Below are 20,987 nucleotides of genomic sequence, written 5' to 3' on the forward strand. Positions count from 1 at the left end.
TTATCATGTTAAAATAAAGGAATTAATTTGAAAAGCTTGTTGAATAATTAAATAAAAGGTTTTGATCTTGAAAGGAAGAGTTATTGACTTTTGAAAAGTTATTAATATGAGATTTAATTCTCAAGTATTTATTAAAGGATGATTTTAAAAGCATGTTAAATTAAATAAAAAGGAGTTTTGAATTACTTTATTATAAAGGTTGATATTATTCAACGGAGGAATTTTTTTGAGGATTTATTGAATTATTTATCAAAGCTTTACAAGCATGATTATATTAATCCCACTATGCGGATTTGGTTGATAATACTTTAGACTTTGTATGACCGAGTCTTTCCTCAAGGATAATCTTTCAATATAATGATACTAACTTGGGGGGGTGTGCACACTTAGGAGAGGAATTAGATTTTAAAAAGGAATTGGTTTTTATCACTTGAATTATTATTCAAATTATTATTAAGCTATTGGAATTATTTTGAGAATCTTGAGAATTGGTTTTGAATTATAAGGTTTGAGTTATTGAAATAAATATTGGAATTTCATGATTGGTTTTAAAATGATATTTGCTAATAAATTGAGTTTACTTATCTTGCACTTATCGTACATAGCATATTTTGCTAATTTGTATTTCCTATTTGTTTTGGTTCGCTCTATTTACCTTAATGGTAAGAAGTGTTGACTATTTTCACGAGGAGTCATGAATGAGCATATGGGAGTCCCGGTATTTGCTTCACCTAATTTAGGAATGTTGGTTTTGTCTTTGTTTTGAGTACTCATAACAATGTTACTATTTTTATAAGTATTAATAAAAAAGTTTAGTTTTCCGCTGCAAGTTTTATTATTGAGTTAAGTATTTTTGCGTAGCCTTGCGTAATCACGCAGCGATAATATTCCTAAGTCTATCTCTACGGTAGAATTATATGTATTATACTAGTATTTCCATAGAGGGAGATTTGGAGTTGTTACAAGGCCGAAATCCTCAGTATTTCTCTTGCCTTTGAGCTTGCTAGCTCTGCTTCTTAGACCCTCCACTGTTTCCATCTAACGGAGGATGTCTTGGTTGTTAGCTTGGGCCTTGGCTGCTTTACAAAGGTCTTCATGGGCCTCTTCAATTTGATTGAGGTTGATCTCGGCAAACGCTTTTCTGTAAAGGCTTAGTGTTGTTTCCATCAAGCATAATGACATTTGAGCAGAGTTCCTTAGTTTGTTCATAATCTCGAATCTTAGGGCGCAAGCTGCAAGGTTTAACTCAAGGGATATGGCAAGGTTCCATAGAAGAATGCACTCATCTTCATTTCTCGTTAGTATAAAACACAACAATTTCAACCCTCTGTCAAACTTAGCCCCAGCAAAAACGACTTCACCCTTTTTAAAAAGGATATTACCCTCCTCGCTCAAGACCTTAGCTTGATTTAGGATATTTTAGGGGCAATTATTAGTAGCAAAGTTCACAATGCTTTCATCATAATTGTCATTCAAGTGTGTGCGAAAGGGCGTTATTCAATTTATGGCAATCCATAACAAACTACTAAAGATAAAAGGGATTGACTACAAACTACACTAAAGAGGAACTCACGAGCAACACCAAGAAGTAAATGGACTAAATAGACCAGATTTGAGGGAAACCCAATTAAAAGCACTTAAATAGAAGCTGAACAAAGGACGTTATCGGTCGGAGAACTAAACCCCACCCGCATCAAGAGAGAAGGGGGTCAATCCAAACCAGTCGGCGTGACGGGCGACGATCGAGTCACCGTCACAAGTACCGCGATACCTCGAACAGCGAGGATGAATGGTTCAGCGTCTAAACACCCGGGGTCTCCCGCGAGCTGGTCGGAATAGATAGAGGACGGTCCCGCCGCCGAACGAGAGGTAAAGCCGCCTGCTCTGATCGCCGGTGGTCCGCCTAACGAAGCAAGACAAGGTACTGGTTTTATTAAAACTAGGGGCCTTGAGAAGTCTGGTTTTGGGGTTTTGGTTCTCGCGCGTGGAGCGCGTTCAATCCTCAATTTAAAATTTATAGTAAGATTTTCAAGTTCAATCAATTAATTACTACATTTTTAATTGCCCAAACTTTTTTTATTAAATAAAATGTTGGGTGGATAAAAATTTACTTATCAGATTCATATAAAAGAATAAATCATACCCCGTATTAAATTATAGGTAAAACTTGTTGATGAGTATAAGACAAATTTGTTAAAATAGATCTTTTATGTAATTGTCATATTTTGGGAGAAATGACCTTTAGACCATTCTCAGTAGTGAGGAGAAAAAAAACCTATTAATCTCTCTTTACCCACTTTCTCACTCTTCCCATATAATTTCTCTCATTAAATGTTTTTTTCACCACAGTAATGAGGAGAAAAAAAACCTCTCATCACTTTCTCCTCCACTATTTACTATATACCCCACCATAATACACATCATCTTTTTATTTTATCTTTATTTTGAAATAATGTTTATACTACATATTTTTCTTTCCAATACAATTAAAATATATAAAAATAATTTATTTTTTAATTACGTTTTAAAAATAATTTTATAAAAATTTATAATTTTTATATTTATTTTTCAATTACGTTTCAATTATAATTTAATAGTTTTGTTATTTATTTGTCAATTACGTTTTAATTATAATTAATAATATTTTATTTATTTTTCAATTACGTTTTATTTATAATTTAATAATTTCTTATTTAACATTTTAATAAGTAGCACATTTTTGAAATGAACACATAAAATAGTCACATGGGAAATAAACAAGAGAGTGAGATAAAGGAAGGAGAGTGGATGAATGAGAGATAGAAAGGGTGATGATTAATTTTGAGTCAAGGGTTGCCTAGGGCGGGATAATGGTAACAATTTAATTTTTTAGCGGGAAATTATAACTTTTGTGTTGATTTTGGCGGGAAAAGGTTTGCTGTTCTGGCTTATAGTGTCATACTGTCATCAGTGTCAACAGTAGACCTTTGTCATGTTATTATCTTAAGACATAAAGTCCATGCCTACACTTCAACATGCCAGCTGTCAAGGTGATTTTTTTTAAGATAATAACATGACAAAGGTCTACTGTTGACACTGATAATAATAATAATAATAATAATAATAATAATAATAATAATAATAATAATAATAATAATTATAATAATAATATAATAATAATAAAATACAAACACGAGTATTAAAACATAAATAACGATACAGTTACAAATAACAAACTAAAAAATTATTTATTCAACCGCATTATGACTAAATCTTGTTTTAGAGATTAATGAATTCAAATCCTGTTCTCAAAATACGTGTTGAAATCAATGTTGGGTGGTCGCCCGACGTTGAATTCAAATGGCTCGTTGTTATTCACCGTGGCACTTGTGCTCGGGCCTGCCCGCCTCACCGTACGTTGTGGTCGATCTTCTTCGTAGTATCGTCTCAAAACCATCTGCACGTGCGTAGTTGTGTCGTTCATCCTCGACGATCATGTTGTGCATTATTATACAGGCTTTCATAATATCACAGAGAATATCTTCGTAGTATAGCAAACCTAGCTTGTAAAACTCCGAAAGCCCGTTCGACGTCTTTCCGAACTGCTGCTTGTTATCAGCAAACAACTTGTCTTTTCTAACATGAGGATGTGTTATACCTTGTATAAAAGTTGGCCATCTCGGGTAAATCCCATCGGCCAAGTAGTAGCCCAACTCGTATTGATGTCCATTAACCGTAAAATTTATGGGTGGTGCACGACCTTGTAAAACATCATCAAATACCGGTGAACGGTATAGGACATTCAAATCGTTACATGACCCAGGCATTCCAAAGAATGCATGCCAAATCCATAGATCCTGATCAGCAACAACTTCAAGAATGAGAGTTGCACTCTTGCTCCGACCAGCATATTGTGCTTTCCAAGCAGTAGGACAATTCTTCCACTCCCAATGCATGCAGTCTATACTACCAATCATGCCTGGAAAACCACGCAGAACATTTTGATGAAGGATTCTCCTTAAATCTTCATCTGTAGGTTTTCGTAGATATTCACTTTCAAATAGTGAAATAACCCCTTGACAGAAATGTTGCAATGCCTGCCTAGAGGTTGTTTGGCCGAGACGTAAATATTCATCCACAGCGTCTGCGGCTACGCCATACGCTAACATTCTTATTGCAGCGGTGCATTTCTGCAATGGTGATAAACCAAGCTTCCCTGTTGCATTTCGACGTTGCTGGAAGAATTGATCCCCCTCAACCACCTTGCTCATAATGCGGCAGAACAATGACCGTTGCATACGGAATCTACGTCGGAATTGGTTGTCGTTATACACTGGATTATTCGCAAAATAATCGTTGTATAGTTGCACATGCCCTTTTTCTCTTTCCCTATCCCTTTTGGGCTCCGTTGATGTTTCAGTTTCATTATTAAGTGGAGGTTCTTGTGGTTGGTCTTGGGGAAGTAATATATGAGGTAGGTGATTTGCTACATACTCATCAACTAAGCAATCAAATTCATGATTTTTAGAGAAATCATCAGAAGATGAGCTTGAGGTGGAAGAAATGAAAGACATTTTTTTTTTGCTTTGATAGTTGGTGTGTTTGGGATTGTTTCCGTTTATGATAACATATGTATATATAGTAAATGTGAAAGACATTATTTGATGTTAGTATCATTGAATTGCATGTGAGTTAAAGTGGAAATGAAATTGCATGTGACCCGAGGTGACAATTCACTGCATTATTTTAGCTTCTGATTGTGCAGTATTATGGATGCCTGAGCAGAGGTGACAATTCACTGCATTACTTTAGCATGTGATTGTGCAGTGTTATTGATGTCTGAGCAGAGGTGACATGCCATTGAAGTACGTACAGATTGTCAATGGTTGTGATCAGTTCCTTATTTGTTCGATGAAAAATTCGAGACGAAAAAGGAACCCCTCTTTTCGACTTTCAAAATAATAACAGTGCATGTGAATATTATCAGATTTTATCTTTATCAGATATCAGCTTTATCAATTTCAAATTACTAAGAAAACACGTGAATTAACATGACATGACTTCAAATAAACACGAGTACATTACATTAACTGAATAAAAATAAATTTAACATTAACTAAATAAAACATAAGCAAACACATTGCATATCCAAGTCACATGTGCCTTCTACCATATAGCATTGCACGTAATTCCTCCTTGTAGGCCTCTTTATCGGGAGTTAAATCAGTACCCTTTGAAAGTAGATCTTGTAGCATTTCATAGTTCAGCCTTCTCTCTTGTATGTCAACTTGTTTTTGTTGAATTTCGACTTGTTTTTGTTTCCTCCTCTCCCTTTCCATGTCAAAATCCAACTTCTTCAACCGTATTTGTGCCTCCGTTTCCCTACAGGCATTATTCTGCTTCATTTGCTCACCAATGGTTGAAGAATCAGAAGCCACTTCTTTTCCCTTATTACGCTTGGCCTTTCCTTTTCAACACCATCGGGTCGAGGAAGACCTCCAGAACAGAAACCCGTGGATGGTGTAGCACCTTCCTCTTCGGTTCTACATCGCTTATCACTGCCACTACTATCATCTTCGACGGCATCACATGCGGATAATCTTTCCTCTCTTGACAACGCCCACCTAAGTTTTGTCCTCCACTTTGGGTCATTTTTAACCATTTCCAAACCATGGCGACAATTAAAATTATGTTGAGTAGGTTTGGAGGAAGCATAGAATAACTTATTGGCATTATTAATTCGATCTGCTTCGTTGTAGCCACTTCCTGTAGCCCTTCCTGCTTCGTCATAGCAACTACTCCATTGTATTAAATCAGCTGCCATCCTTCTCCAACGACTTTCCAAACTCCTCAAAGGTCTTGATGGTAGAACACTAGTAGAAAAACAGAAATAGGCAACCCCCCATGGCAACGGTTAACCTCTTAAAATAAAAAAAAACCCGTATACATTCCCCTATTCCCCCTCCTCTCCTTCGCTCTCTTTCTCTTCTCCTTCCCGTATTCCCCTTCTGAATCTCTTTCTCTTTCTCTTTCTCTGAATCTCCCTAACCTCTTTGAATCTCTTTCTCTTCTCCTTCCCCTTCTGTTTCTCCTTCCTGTTTCTCCGTATTTTTTTGGGGTTTTTGGGGTATGAATTGCGGAAAGGAGGAGGCGAAATACGAGGCAAGAGGTTAAGTTAAGTTATTTTTTGTCTTTAATATTTCATTCGGTTATTAGATTTTGTCAAAAAATTATACAGTTTTTTGGTCAAAATTGGGAAAAGTCGAACACAAAAACCCTAAATTTCGAATTTGGGAGTTTTCAATTCGGTCCATTATTCTTGAAATTGTTTGTTCCATGTTGTTATGCTATGTTTAAGGAGTGTTTTGCAACAAATTTCATGAAAAATGGTGAAGTATTAAACCTTGTATGAGCATGTCTTTGTTCGAGTTCGTATTGTTGAGAATCTATGAGAACGCACTCCGTAATAATTATGAATTAGTTTTAAAATTTTACTGAGTTTGAGTTGGTTTTCAGTGGGTACATAAAGATATTGTTCATATCAATGTTGAGTTCCTAATTTGATGTAATTGCTCATAATTTAGTCTGAATTGCAATTCTAATGTTGATTTTTGTGAAATTTTAGATATTAAGGTTTTTGTTTGTTGATTTTGGGTACTTGTGAACTTTGAATGTAGAAAACGAGAGATGAACTTGAAGGTATTAGAGGTTCCTGATATCAAAAGGTTAGTTGTTGAATTCGAATGAAATATTTTTAAAATTGAATACTAGCATTTTCTGATCTATTGAAATTTGGTATTGATGGAATACAATTGCTATACTTGGGTAATTTTTTAAGCTATAAGATTTTTGCTAATGTGAAATATACTAAGGATTAGAATGATTTCTGCTAATGTGAAATATACTAAGGATTAGAAAGTGCTAATGGGAATAACCTTCATCATCAAAATATGTGGCTTAAGTACAATTACTTGAAAGAACTATTTACATCAACAATAAAACAAAAGCAACTCCACATTAAACTTTAGGTCACCAATTTTATTCCAAAAACCACACCATTAATGAATTCTGGTGTAGTGGTATGGCTGATTTCAGAGACAATGGTGTAGTTTTTGGAATTGTTGTTGCAAAAACCTTCAACATCAAAAGGTGTGGCTGAATTTTGGAATTGTTATCGCAAAATGAGCTGAGATTCAGAATGCTATTTCTGAAGGTGATTTTATTTCTCTGTGTTATTTCAGTTATTCATTATTGATTTTTTATGGGTTTGCTTTGATCTAATATATGTAATTTGATTTGGATGACTTATGGGTTTGTCTTATTTTTGTTGTTGTTTTTGGTTGCATACATTGATTGAATTGAAATTATTTTGAATTTTCAAAATTTCCTATGATAGTGTAAGATTTTGCAAATATTTAGGTGGTCTTAATTTGCTAAAAATTCTTCTTTGGGAGTGTTGCTTTTATTAATTTCTTCTGAATTTGTGGTTTACTATGAAAAGTTAAGATCAAGTTTGGTGGAAAACAGGTTGTGTGTGATGGATCATCCCATGACCCGACCCATACAAGTGTATACTCGGAGGGCCAAGAGTAGCAAGGCAAGAGTCCATGGTCAAGAGGTCAACATTAACAAAAAGGGCCAAGAAATCAGCAGCAACAACAAAGAACAAGAGGACAAAACCCATTAAGAAGCAACTAAGGAAAATAAGCAACAAAGCTCCTATTATGTCTAATATGGTTTTGCCATTTTAGTTAATATTCACATGTATCAACCTAAAAATGGTTAAGTATTAAACCTTGTATGGGCTGTTTTGTTTTTGCTGTTTGCTGCGCTGGGTGTTTTTCTCTATGTTGCTATACTGTAGTCTGTCTGATGCTTGGATGGACTACGGGTGTGCTCTGTTTGAAGCTTGCAGGCCTGGAGCTGCAAGGTCTTCTGCTGCTGTTGCTGTTGCTTTTGCTCATACGTAGATTTTTTATGGTCATATGGAACTATGTATATCGTAAGACGTACTACTATTTTATTTTATTTTAGATGAAAAGTGTAAATATTTCCAAGTTATTAATGAAAATAAATAAGGTTTCATATATTATTTTGGATGAAAAGTGTAAATATTTCCTAGTGATTGCCGCAAAAAAAAAATAAAAAAAAAAAAAAAATTTCCTAGCAATTGGCAACGGTTAACCGTTGCCAATGGGTCAATGATAACGGCTAACCGTTGCTAATTATTTTAAAAAAATAATAATAAAAAAAAAATTGGTCAATGGCAACGGTTAACCGTTGCCAATTGCTTGAGTTGGCAACGGTTTTGAACCGTTGCCAATTATTTTGGGATTTGGCAACCCTCAAATAAGCAACGGTTCAAAACCGTTGCCTTTGGGGGGGTTTGAACCGTTGCCAATTTGCCCTTTTCGTGTAGTGGAATGTGAGGTTTCTCAGCCTGCGCTTGATCATATGCCGCTGAAATTTTTCTCCAAAGCACAGATGCTTTTTGGTTTGTACCAACAATTGCATCTTCACTGAATTGCAGATACAAACCAATAAGAGTTTCATCCTCCGCAACAGACCACATTCGACTCCCTTTTGTAAGTGGTTGGTTTTGATTGACAGACACTCTTGGAGGAGGTGGAGGGTATTGTGGAGTATCTAAAATAGTTTCTTCCATTTCATCTTCATATTGAGAATTGCTCCCTTGATAAACAGGAGGTGAATGTGGTTCATAGGTATTGTTTTGGATAGGAAATTGTGGAGGTGTTTGTTGTTGTGGAAACTGAGGAGGTGTTTGTTGTGGTGGAAATTGAGGAGGTGTTTGTTGTGGTGGATATTGAGTAGCTATTCGTTGAAGGAAAGTTTGAAATCGAGGGTTAGTGACAAAATCATCACCCAAATCAGAAAAATATTTAGAAAAATCTGGGTTGTTAGGATCCATTAGCAAAAAAAATATTAATAATAATAATAACAACAACAACAACAATAATACTACTACTTTTTTTTGACAAAATAATAATACGATTTTTTTCAAGGATTAATAAATTTAACAGAAATAATAATAATGAAATTAATAATAATAATAATAATAATAATAATAAAAATAAAAGTAATTACAATAATAATAATAATAATAACAATGATTATAATAATTATAATAATAACCATAATAATAATAATAATTATAAGAATACCAATAAAACTACTACTTTTTTTTTAATTAATACTACTACTACTACTACTAGTAATAATAATAATAATTATAATAATAATAATAAAAATAATAATTATACTAATAATAATAACTGATAATTGGGTTTTTTTTTTTTACAAATAATAATAATAATAACTCAAAGAAATTGGGAAAATAAGTAAATTTGTAGTATTTATGGGTTTTTTTGAAAGTATATCAAAATGCTTGTCTATTTATAGAGAAAAAAAAAATCTATCCGTTGGTGATTTTTTTTTTTTTTTTTTTTATAATTACAACGGTTATATTTATGTTACAAAAATATAACCGTTGTAATATTAGCAGAAAATTCTGATTGGTTGGTGCCAAAGACACTGACGCGTGTCGCATCCCCATTGGATGGCCTGACGCGCGTCAGTGATCCTGCCCCCTTATTTTTTTTTCCTGAAATGCCCCTCAAAACGACGTCGTTTAGGCCTTGTTTAAGCCAAAACGACGTCGTTTTGTATACCAGAAAGGAAAAAAATAAAAGCCAGCTTGCGTGTACTTGTGGGCCCCACAAGTTACTGTTCACGACCATTTTCACTCAACTCTTGTGCGTTTTCCATTGCTCTCAACGGTGAGGGTTTTTTCCCTCACTGACGTAGTGTTCGGGTTTATTTTTTACACCTTTATTTTTACTCGTGAGGGCTTTTTTCCTCATTGGTGGGAGTGCTCTTAGAAAAAGGCCAAAAAGGCCTTATAATTAAGTGATTATGGTTGTGAGTTGGGCCCTCTACTCCTTTTTCGGGGAGTTGATCACCGGAGTCCAACATTAATCGACATGTTGGCACATGATATTAATTAAAAAAGACCCTTTGTATAATATCTCGAATTGAGCTGAGAAAATTGTTCATTTCAGGTTTGGGATCATTTTGGCTCTTATGGGTCTAATTTTTGAGATCATAATGGACAAAAAATAATAGAAATGATTTGTTTGTGTGTCAAGAAATGTTTCAATTTACGTGCCATTATATTTAAGCCGAGAAAATTATTCGGTTAAGGTTTTGAGGCATTTTAACCCATAAGAATCCAATTTGAGGTCAAAATTAGTACAAATATCTTGTTTTGTGTGTCAATAAATCTAATTTGACATTTTTCACATAAATTAGGGCGGCTAACTTGTGCAAAGCACGTGCCATAACTAGCCATGTTGGAGGAACTCCTTCGCTTTGACCTTATGTCACAAATTTAATTGTTGAGGAAAATAAGTAAACAAATATTTTTAGGTTACAAATCTTGGCACACTATTCATAAGAGTTAAAAAAATAGACGATTTACATTAATAAGGGAAACCGAGTAAATACACATTTTAAGGGTACAATTGTCCAAAGTCCAAACAGGAGTAACGCTTTGTTCACTTCAACTCTAAGAAATAATATTCAGTAAAATAATTTCAATTTATCAAAAATAAATTAATTTCATTAAAAATAAGTTAAGTAAAAATCAGTAAGTTCAAATACAATTATTATAGAGAAACAATAATTAATTTACTTCAGTAAAAATAATTTAAATTCATAAAAAATAATTTAAGTTCATAAAAATTAGGAAAATTTGATTTTTAACACAAAAAAAAAGACTGATATTATTATTTAACAACTCCAAAAAAAAAAAAAAAAATTTAACACCACCAAAATTTTAAAAAAATCAATTTTACCACCACTTAACTGATTCTATCCAAGAATCCGTTAAGTGATGCCATAAAGCCACGTGTTGCTTTGTTATTGGTAAAAAAAGTAAAAATTATTTTTTTTAAAAAAAAAGTAAAAGTTGCCCGGAATAATCCCACATTTGGGGCATCCGCCCAAAATAATCCCACCTTTGGGTTATTTTTAAATAATCCGACCTTTATACTCAATCCGCTCAAAATGGTCCTAAGTGACCTGTAGCCGGTTGAGTAGGTGATTTTTTTTATTAAGTTTAATTTACACGTGTCACCACGTGATTGATCAAAAAACAAGTTTTAGTTTTAATTTTGTTTTAAGAAATGATTATTAGTTTTTTTTTTGAACGAATAAGACATGATTATTAGTAATTAAGAGTAATTAACTATTTAAAACTTATTTCTCAAAAAAAAAAACAAAAAAAAAAAATTAAAATAGACCCCAGCCCCACTGCGACTCCAGCCACCTCCCCGCCCCAACCATCGGCCTAGAGCCGCTAGCCCCACCGCGACCAGATCCTAGCTCCCCCGGCTGTTCGCCGACCCTCCCCTACCCCCTTCCGTCAGCACTAAACCACCACAACCATTACTAAAATCAAGGTGTGGAAGGCGAGAGGGGCCGAAGTCGAGGCTTGGGAAGGAGATGGGGGCCGCAATCGGGGCATAGGGAAGGGGAGGTTTCCGGAAAAGGGACGGGGGAAGGGGAGGGAAGCTGGGGTTCGGGACGGAAAAGGGGCTTTTGAGGGTTGGGGGATAGAATTATGGTCGCCGGTGCTTTTTCTAAACCCTGCTTACTGGGTTTTCGTGGGGGAGGGAGGAAGGTTGGTGGTTCAGGGGAGGGGGATCGGGAACGACACCCACCCTAACACCGGCGTTGGGGTTGGGTTTGGCGGCCGGAGCCGCGGAGCAGGGGACTCAGGCGGTGGCTTGGGCAGCTAGTGGGTGGTTTTTTAATTATTAATTACTACATCCGTTTCGTATTATCTACAACATTTTCCAAAAATAGATGCTACATATTATGTGCAACAAACCAAAGTTTCCTCTTTTAGTAAATTTTTTTGTGTAAAATTACCATCATACCCTTACTAAATTTTACTTAATTTCAATACACAACATATTAACTCTTTAACCCAAATTAATTTATCCATAATTAAAACTCTAACCCACATTCTCTCTCCTCCCTCACAACCACATCTAGCATCCACCACTAACATTACCAATTTTTCTCTCTCTTTCCTTTCAACCACCATCACCAGCAGCCATATTCTCTCTTCTCTCTCTTCTCTCACAACCACCACACCACCACCACTCAGATCAAGTTTCCGACCATTTCACCACACCCTTGCCAGTACGCCGCCGCCTCATTTCCTCTTTTCAAAGTCGCCGCCCCTCACTCTATCATATTACAACTCGCAATTTGGGAAAGGTGAAATTCGATGGTTTTTTTTAACAATACGAGGTGAGGTCTTGGTGGTGCTGCGTTTTGGATCTTGGTGTTGGTGAGGTGGGTTTCAGATTTTTATGGTGGTGAGGTGGGGTTTCAGATCTTTGTGGTGGTGAGGTGGGATTTTGATTCGCTTCCTTGGTGGTGGTAAGTTGGGGTTTCAGATCTTAATTAGTGGTGGTTTGTTGGGGTTTTAGTCCGTTGGAGGTGGTAAGGTGGTTGTTTCGGTTCGTTGGTGGTGGCTGGTCTGGTTACGTGGGGTTTCGGTTCGTTGGTGGTGGCTGGCCTGGTTACGTGGGGTTTCGGTTCGTTGGTGGTCTGGTGACGTGGGGTTTCGTTCATTGGTGGTGGCTGATGACATGGGGTTTCGATTGGTGGTGGTGTGAGTTGGTTAGGTGGGTTTTGCGTGGTGGTGGTGGGGTTTCAGATCTTAGTGGTGGTGAGAGGGTGGTTACAAGGTGGGTGCTGGTGGTGTTTACTTTCTCTCTCATCCAATTAATCACATGCCCCTTTTTTACTAATCTTTGCTTAAGAAATTTTGTCTTGGGGATTGTGCAACCAAGTTTGTTGCAGATAATACGAAACGGAGGTAGTATTTTTTTTCTTTAAAAAAAATAATTAATTTTTACTTTTTTGACCAATAACAGGCCGCTACGTGTCAAGTAACTTATTATAACAAGTTACATGACCAAGGACCATTTTGAACGGATTGGGTATAAAGGTCGGATTATTTAAAAATAATCCAAAGGTGGAATTATTTTTTTAGCGGGCGCCTCAAAGGTGGGATTATTCCGGGCAATTTTTCCTTAAAAAAACCTAAAACTACCTAGCCACCCCAGCCCCACCATCGTCCCACCACTGCCACCCTCTACTTTGCCCCTGCCAAACGCAGGTGCCACCCCCCGCCGGCACATCCCCTCCTCTGATCTAAAGCCGCTCCTCTGGAACCCTTCCCCTCCCTTCCCCCCAGCCCTAAACCGCCCACCACCGCCATAACTTAAAGGCCCCTTCCTCAAAAATTGGCCACGAACTCGGCCATTAATGGCCGAAATTGGTCGATTTAGGCTACTAAGCCCCAAAACTGGCCGAATTCGTGGCCATTTTAGGGGAAGGAGGGTGCAATTTGGTGTTTTAGGGCGGTTAAGGGCTGGGAAAGGGAGGGGGAGGGTTCAGGTGGGTTGAGTTTAGGCTGGGGGAGGGGATGTGCTGGTGGCGGGGCGGGGGGTGGTGGCTGCGTTGGGTGAGGGTGGAGAAGAAGGTGGTGGGGCTAGGTAGTTTTAGGAATTTTAATTTTGTAAGCAAATTCTTTTTTTTTTTTTACTTTTTAAATTTTTTTTAAACCAATAAAATGACAATACGTGTCATTGTAGACCCTACTTAAAGATTTGTTGACAAAAATCGTTTAATTATGGTAAAATCTAATTTTCTAAATTTTTTGTGGTATTAAATTTCCATAAAAAAAAAAGAAAATCCCTAAAAAATAATTGAATTATGCAAAAATTAAGTGGAGGGAAAAGAGCCTAAGATAATTTCAAATTTTTGAAAAGAGAGACATTTGTCTCCGAACAACACCTCAACCCATTGATCCGAATTGCCATCTCTCTCTATCCGCCATAAATCCTGTCGGAAGCAACTGCTCACCATCGACGCTCGCCGCCGCAGCAACACCTCAATCTTCATCGGAAGATGGAGAAAATGAACGTTCTTCCGTCAATAATCCCAAATCTCCCAGACTTTCTCATAGAAGAAATTCTGCCAAGACTCCCGATAAAATCCCTAATTCGCTTCAAATCTGTTTCAAAATCCTGGCTTTCCTCAATCTCTTCCCCTAAATTTGCGAGATCCCACCTCAAATTCTCCTCTTCTCATTCGAAATTCCTCATATTTACTGAAAACAATCGTGAATGGAAGAACGAAATCTTCTTATTAGAATACTATGAAAATAATTGCAATGTGAATGAATTCGTTCAATTGGTTTTTGATAATGGGTGTGATGACCCGACTACAATCACGGAATTAGTGGGTTCTTGTCATGGTTTGGTGTGTTTTTATGTGCGGAAAGACCCTAAATTCTTTTTTGTTTGGAATCCTGCTACTCGTAGTTCTCATAAAATCACGATTCCTGAAGGTCACGATAAGGCTGTGCATTATGGGTGTGAGTTTTATTATGATCCATCATATGATGATTACAAGATTTTCAGTTCGTTTTCGTCTCCTGGAGTTTTTCATTTTCATGTGTTTTCTTTGAGTTTTGGGACTTGGAAAAGGATCAGTAATTTAGATAAGTATTTCCAATTGATTGTGCTTGGAAACATACTTTTAGTCCATGATACTATATACTTTTGCTCTTTTATAAACAATCATATTGTTGCCTTTTTAGGGTTTGATTTGGTTAATAAGTAAAGTTATTGCCGTCGATAAATTGGCTAAGTAGGTATGACATGGTGCGTTTATTGCGCTTGAGAGGTTGCTTGTCGTTGCTTTGTTACACCTCGGATGATCTTCTTGATGTTTGGATATTGAACAATCCTAGTGACTGGAATTCTTGGCAGAAATTGTTCTCTTTCAATTGTGTAAATGTTATGTATCACGGTTTCTCTGAGACGGGCAAGTTTTTGGTACACCATGGGGGACAGCTCAAGGTTGTCGATCCAAGTTGTGAAACGCTACAGTTTTCTCGAGAAGGTATTAATCTTAATGACGACTGCATAGTTCAATCAAAGGATTATATTGAGAGTCTGGTTTTGCCTTTCTGAGAGTCAACTGCTCAACTCAATCAAGCTTGATGAGGATAAAGAAAATAAGGGAGTGAGGAATCTGAGTATGATGGGATTGATGGTTGTATGCGTTCATTCTGGTACTTTTACAGTAAGAAGAAGGACCTTGATCGTATCTCAACACCCTCATGGTTTTTTTTGGTCCAGTATTTGTGGGTCAGACACTTTGAGAGTGAGGGGGAAGGGTAAGGGATCCCTACCCCTAAAGTGTCTCAACACCAAGCTAGAAGCTGCTAATTTAGTTTGTCTTGGAGCAAGCTAGTAAAGTTGCTTATGACTTGCTCTTTAATGATATAGGTTGGTAGTAGGCAATAACTTGGCAGGTCGTGACATGAAAAGTTATATAGTCTCCACTAGATGTTTTCATGTGGCAAGCTTTTGCGAATATTCAGTTGCCTCCCTAATCTCTAGTCAATGTTAGGAGTGTAGGACTCTTGGATGTCCTGAGCTCTCTAAAATTGATGGTTTAAGTTTTCCATCTGTTCATGTGTTTGCAAGTGTACACTGACCATTCTATTTGATTCTTCTAGCTTCAGTAGATGCATGAGAAGGTCAATGTTTTAACAATTTATAGCATAATAGTATATGACGAACAACCACTTTCAATTGGTAATAATCATTCATATTTAGCATGGTTGAACAGCTTGAATCATTGAAGCTAAGTATGTGGCATTTCCTTCCATCTTTTGAATAGAATTTTAATAGAGACTACCAGTATTAGTTTTGTAGTTTTCCCTCAGGAGGTTTATATGGCCTGACTGCCTATTTTCTCATTGTAAAGCCAGCACTTTGTTTTATATCCTTTGTGAAAAATTACATGCAAAAACATGTGATCTATAGCGTCTAAGTCCCCTACTCCCTCTGTCATATGTAACAAATTAATTAAGTCTGTATCATTCATCCATACAGGTAACGTTTGCTTTGTAGAAAGCTTATTGTATAAGGCTAACTACAAGTGAAACACAATGTGAGTAACACATGTTTGAACTTCCAATGTCACCACCCCTTTTGGCAGCTCTAGCAGCGATATTCTCCCTCATTTCTTGATGAAATTTTCGTCAGTTTTCTAGCCTCTACGCTCAATCAATCAATCAATCAAAGCCTTAATCCCATAAGTGGGGTCGGCTAACATGAACTAAATTTGATTATTCCGCATAGTCATCGACATAAATCTTCCTCCTCCATCCCTTACAATCCAATGCTTCATCCTCATGCACATCCATACACTTCATATCCTTCCTAACTCCTTCCAACCAAGTCATTTTCAGTCTCCCTTTCCCTCGTTTAACCCCTCCATGGTCCCACTCTTCCACTCTTAGCACCGGTGCGCCCTCGGGTCTCCGTCTTACATGTCCAAACCAACGCAGACGATTTTCGCTTAGTTTATCTGCAATGCCTGCCACACCTACTTTCTTGCGAATAACTTCATTTATGATATTATCTCTTAGAGTGTTCCCACACATCCACTTAACATGCACATTTCTATAAACTCCATCTTTTTAATGTGCTCCTTCTTAGAAGCCAACATTCTGTACCATAGAGCAACACTGGTCTTATGGGAGTCCTGTAGAATTTTCCCTTCACCTGTAAGGAAATGCTTCAGTCGCATAACACTCCCGAGGCCTCTCTCCATATAAGCCACCCCGACTTAATCCTGTGGGCCACGTCTTGATCAATGTCACCATTCTTCTGGATGATCGACCCTAGATACTTAAAACATTCACTCATGGTCAAATCCTTTCCATCCAAACTCACCACTTCATTGCTTGTCCCCCTCTGAGTACCAAAACGACATACCAAATACTCAGTCTTACTCCGACTTAACTTAAACCCTCTAGATTCCAACCTTTGCCTCCATTGCTCCAACTTGGCATTAACCCCATCCTTAGTTTCATCCACCAAAACGATATCATCTGCGAACAACATACATCATGGAACCTCATCTTGAATTGGTCTAGTTACTTTATTTAGAACCGTTGCAAAAAGAAAAGGGCTTAATGCAGACCCTTGATGCAATCCAATTGTAATAGGGAAGTCTTTTGTCAACCCTCCACATGTCCTCACATTTGTTGACACATCCCGATGCATATCCTTAACCAAGTCCACATACCTTCGTGGGATGCCTTTCTTCAACATTGCCCAAAGTACCTCTCTTGGCACCTTATCATAAGCCTTATCTAAATCAATAAAGACCATATGAAGATCCTTCTTCAATTCTTTACCCAATAAAACTCCATCATTGTCTTATCCAATGGATTGCTTCCATATTAGATCTCCCTGGCATAAAACCAAACTGGTTATCCGAAATGCTTGTGCATGCTCTCAACCTATGTTCAATCATCCTTCCCACAACTTCACAGTGTGGCTCATAAGCTTGATCTCTCGATAGTTAGAACAATCTTGAGCGTCTCCTTTGTTTTTATAGTCCGGGACCAAGGTGCTCTTCTCCAATCTTGCGGGATCCTTGTAACCGTCCATATCTTGTTGAAAAGGTCTGTTAACCAATCAATACCAATCTTACCCAAACACCTCCAAACCTCTATCGGTACACCATCAGGGCCAACCGCCTTCTTAGGCTTCATCTTCTTCAGTGCAATCTCCACCTCTACTCTCCTAATCCTCCGCACATACTCCATGTTGATTTCTTCATCACACATGGAGGTATTTCCTATCACAACTTCATTACTTCCATTAAACAATTCATGGAAGTACCCCTTCCACCTATCCTTGATGTCCCTCCTCTTTTACAGTGACCATTTGGTTATTATCTTTGACACACTTCACCATGCCATATCCTTCCTTGCCCCTTGTCTTCTCTTTGCCATCTTATAAATGATCTTTTCTCCCTCCTTGGAGTCAAACTTTTCATAAACCTCCTGACAAGCCTTTTCTTTAGCTTGGTGAATAACTGCCTTTGCCTTACTCTTAGCCTCCTTATACGCTACAAAGGTTTCGTTACTCTTACATTTTCCCAAGGCTTGATATCATTCCCTTTTTTGCTTAATTACTGCTTTCACCTCTTCATTCCACCACAAAGCATCTCTCTGTATCGAAGCTCTTCCCCTTGATTCCCCTAAGACCTCTTTGGCCACTCTAAGGAAACAGTTCTTCATTCGTAACCAAGTCATGTCTGGATCCACCTCTCCATCCCAATTCGCCTTCTTAATTACCTTTTCTGTAAAAACCTTAGCCTTTGCATTCCTTAGAGTCCACCATCATATCCTTGGCTCCTCTTGTCTTCCTTTTTTCTTCGCCTTCTCTTTCAAATGAATAATCATTACCAAAAGCCGGTGTTGGGTGACCACACTCTCTCCTAGGATGACCTTGTGTTGGATGACATTGCACTTTAGGCAACTTTGTCTATCCATACTCCTTGTGAACAGGAAGTCTACTTGTGTTGCATTTTCCCCACTCCGAAAAGTTATCAGGTGTGAATCCCGCTTCTTAAACCAAGTATTAGCCAAAATTAAATAATATGATTGGGCAAATAATAGCTTCACCACCTGCGTCCCTCTGCCCATACCCAAAGCCTCCATGTATGGACACTCTCATAGCCATCTCGGCTCGCCCCAACGTGCCCATTTAAATCACCTCTAATATATAAATTCTCTGAGTCGTGGACACCTTGAACCACCTCGTCTAAATCCTCCAAAAATTGTCGTTTCTCTTCTGCATCAAAACCAACTTGGGAAGCATAAGCACTAATAACATTCACAATCTCCTTGCCACATAGCAACTTCACCCTTATCAACCTATCATTCTTCCGATAAACCTCGATTACCTCTTTCGACAACCTCTCATCGAGAATCACACTAACTCCATTCCTAGCTCCACCATTCCTAGTCCTATGGCTCGTTTCTTGCCCAACGTACCACACCTTATACCCCAAAACCAAGCCTCAAGCTCCTTCTCCTGTCCATCTTGTCTCTTGGAGGCACATGATGTTTACGCGTCTTCTCTTCATCACTTCTACCACTTCTGCTGATTTCCCCGTAAGAGACCCCACATTCCAAGAACCAATCCGCAAACTAGATTCCTTTCTCCCACGCTCCCTCATACCACGCACGCTCGTACCACGCTCCCTCCTGTTCCCAACTGTAAGCCCTTGATCATTTGACACCACTCTTGGGCAATGTAGCGCGTCGCTTCCGACCGACAACCTAGCAACCCTTGTATACTTATCATTGCACCCGGGTCTGGGAAGTGCAGCGCGTCCCTCAGTAGGGAACACCCCAATGGCACGCCCTTGCTCATTTGACACCACACTCGGGCAATGTGGCGCGTCGCTTTCGGGCGACGACCTAGCAACCCTTGCATACTTATCACTACACCCGGGTCTAGGAATCGCAGCGTGTCACTGAGTAGGGAACGCCCTCACAAAAATATCAGTTTGGCTCATGTCATGGGATGTGACAAAGTTTTACACTAGCTGTCACTAGCCTACTGAAACCCTCCTCCTTTATCCAGGCTTGGGACTGGCAGCAAGAAAACCCAGTAGCGGAGTTTTCTAGCCTTTACGCTAAACTTGGTAAATTAGTCTAGGAGTCCTATGCATATTGAGCAGCAATTTTTTGAGTAAAGTTGTCTACTTGTCTGAAAACAATGTTTCAGTCATCCTTCAGCTCATTAAATTGAACTTGTTTGTAAACTATTTGATATAATTTCTTCCATCTTTATCAGACAATAACTTCTTTGAGAATTAGCAATTAGTCCTTTTTGCTGCTATTAGACAACTGACAGCCACTTGCAAGGATCAATATTTTTAGATGATATGAACCCCTCATATTCGACGTTGGTGAAGCGAAGTAACCTCAACTGACGTACTGACTTTCACCACAAATTTTCTCAAAGTTTTACCTACTATGCCAGTATTGCTGATATTTTATTTTCTGAATTTCTGGGATGGCCTTCCTGTTCTGTTTTTAACCAGCATTATGTTTAAAATTCTCTGTTAAAGTTCACAAGGTGATCCATAATGTCAAACTGAACAACACTTGTTTTTCCTCCCCTTACCCCTCACCCTGCCCTTCTCTCCCCCTCCCCAAGGGAACTGTATCAGTGTGCTTGTCTGCTGGTACTTTGCAAAATACATCTTAGCAAAAGCTGGTTGATGAACTCCCAAGTGTTCCTTATGTAACCTTGATTTATGCATTCTAATTTGCGGAGGCCAGAAAAGGGGTCTGGTCACACTATAAGAAATAATAAGATGGTCCAAGACAGAAATTCATGAGCAAATTGTATTTGTAAAAAAGTACCTGTACAAACTCTAATAATAGATTTTGGCACAAACTCTGCATATATGTAACATTTAAAAAAAAGTGAGGCAAAGGTAGATACCAACTAGAAATTACTAGTTACACTAAAAGGCAGTTTACTAAATGAAGAAGATTAGTGCACAACACATAGGAGAGCTTAAAGATATTTAATGTTCAGAGACTTCAGACATTCAACCCCAGCTTCTCATCTCCCTTGTTTGGGTACTGGGAGCAACGGTTTTTTTTATTGTTACGGCTTGAAGTTAGGGTCCCCCTCAAGGTGCACATCACATCAGCACACAGGAAAGCTAAAAGATTTTTAATGTTCAGAGACTTCAGAGTTGCTTCAACCCCTGATCTTCCTTGTTTGGGTACTAGGTGCAACGATTTTTTTACTATTAGAGCTTGAAGTTTGGACGGCCTTTAGGTGGCAGAATCTGTTAATGCTAAATGTTAGTGAAAGATTGGTGGTATGTTAAAAATTAGTATGACTTATTTGAAGATTAGTGAGGTGTGGATTATTGGTGTATTTATTATCTTAATTTTTATTTATCTAAACGTATTTTAGTTGTAATTTGAATTTGGGGTTCCCTTATCAAAACTTAATTTTCTTGAAGTAAGGTGAAAATAAAAGGGCCTAAATGACTCTTTT

At 37.7% G+C, this 20,987-nt stretch overlaps 1 long non-coding RNA gene across 1 annotated transcript; it reads left to right on the forward strand.

The window, feature by feature from the left end:
- Positions 1-1,332: 1,332 nt before the first annotated feature.
- On the forward strand, positions 1,333-8,066 carry LOC110739755. Its single transcript, XR_002514894.1, has 3 exons — positions 1,333-1,921; positions 6,657-6,704; positions 7,507-8,066. It is a non-coding gene; the product is annotated as an uncharacterized LOC110739755 (long non-coding RNA).
- Positions 8,067-20,987: the final 12,921 nt, after the last annotated feature.

Source organism: Chenopodium quinoa, unplaced genomic scaffold (genome assembly GCF_001683475.1).
Source record: "Chenopodium quinoa cultivar QQ74 unplaced genomic scaffold, ASM168347v1, whole genome shotgun sequence".
NCBI classification, from domain to species: Eukaryota; Viridiplantae; Streptophyta; class Magnoliopsida; order Caryophyllales; family Amaranthaceae; genus Chenopodium; species Chenopodium quinoa.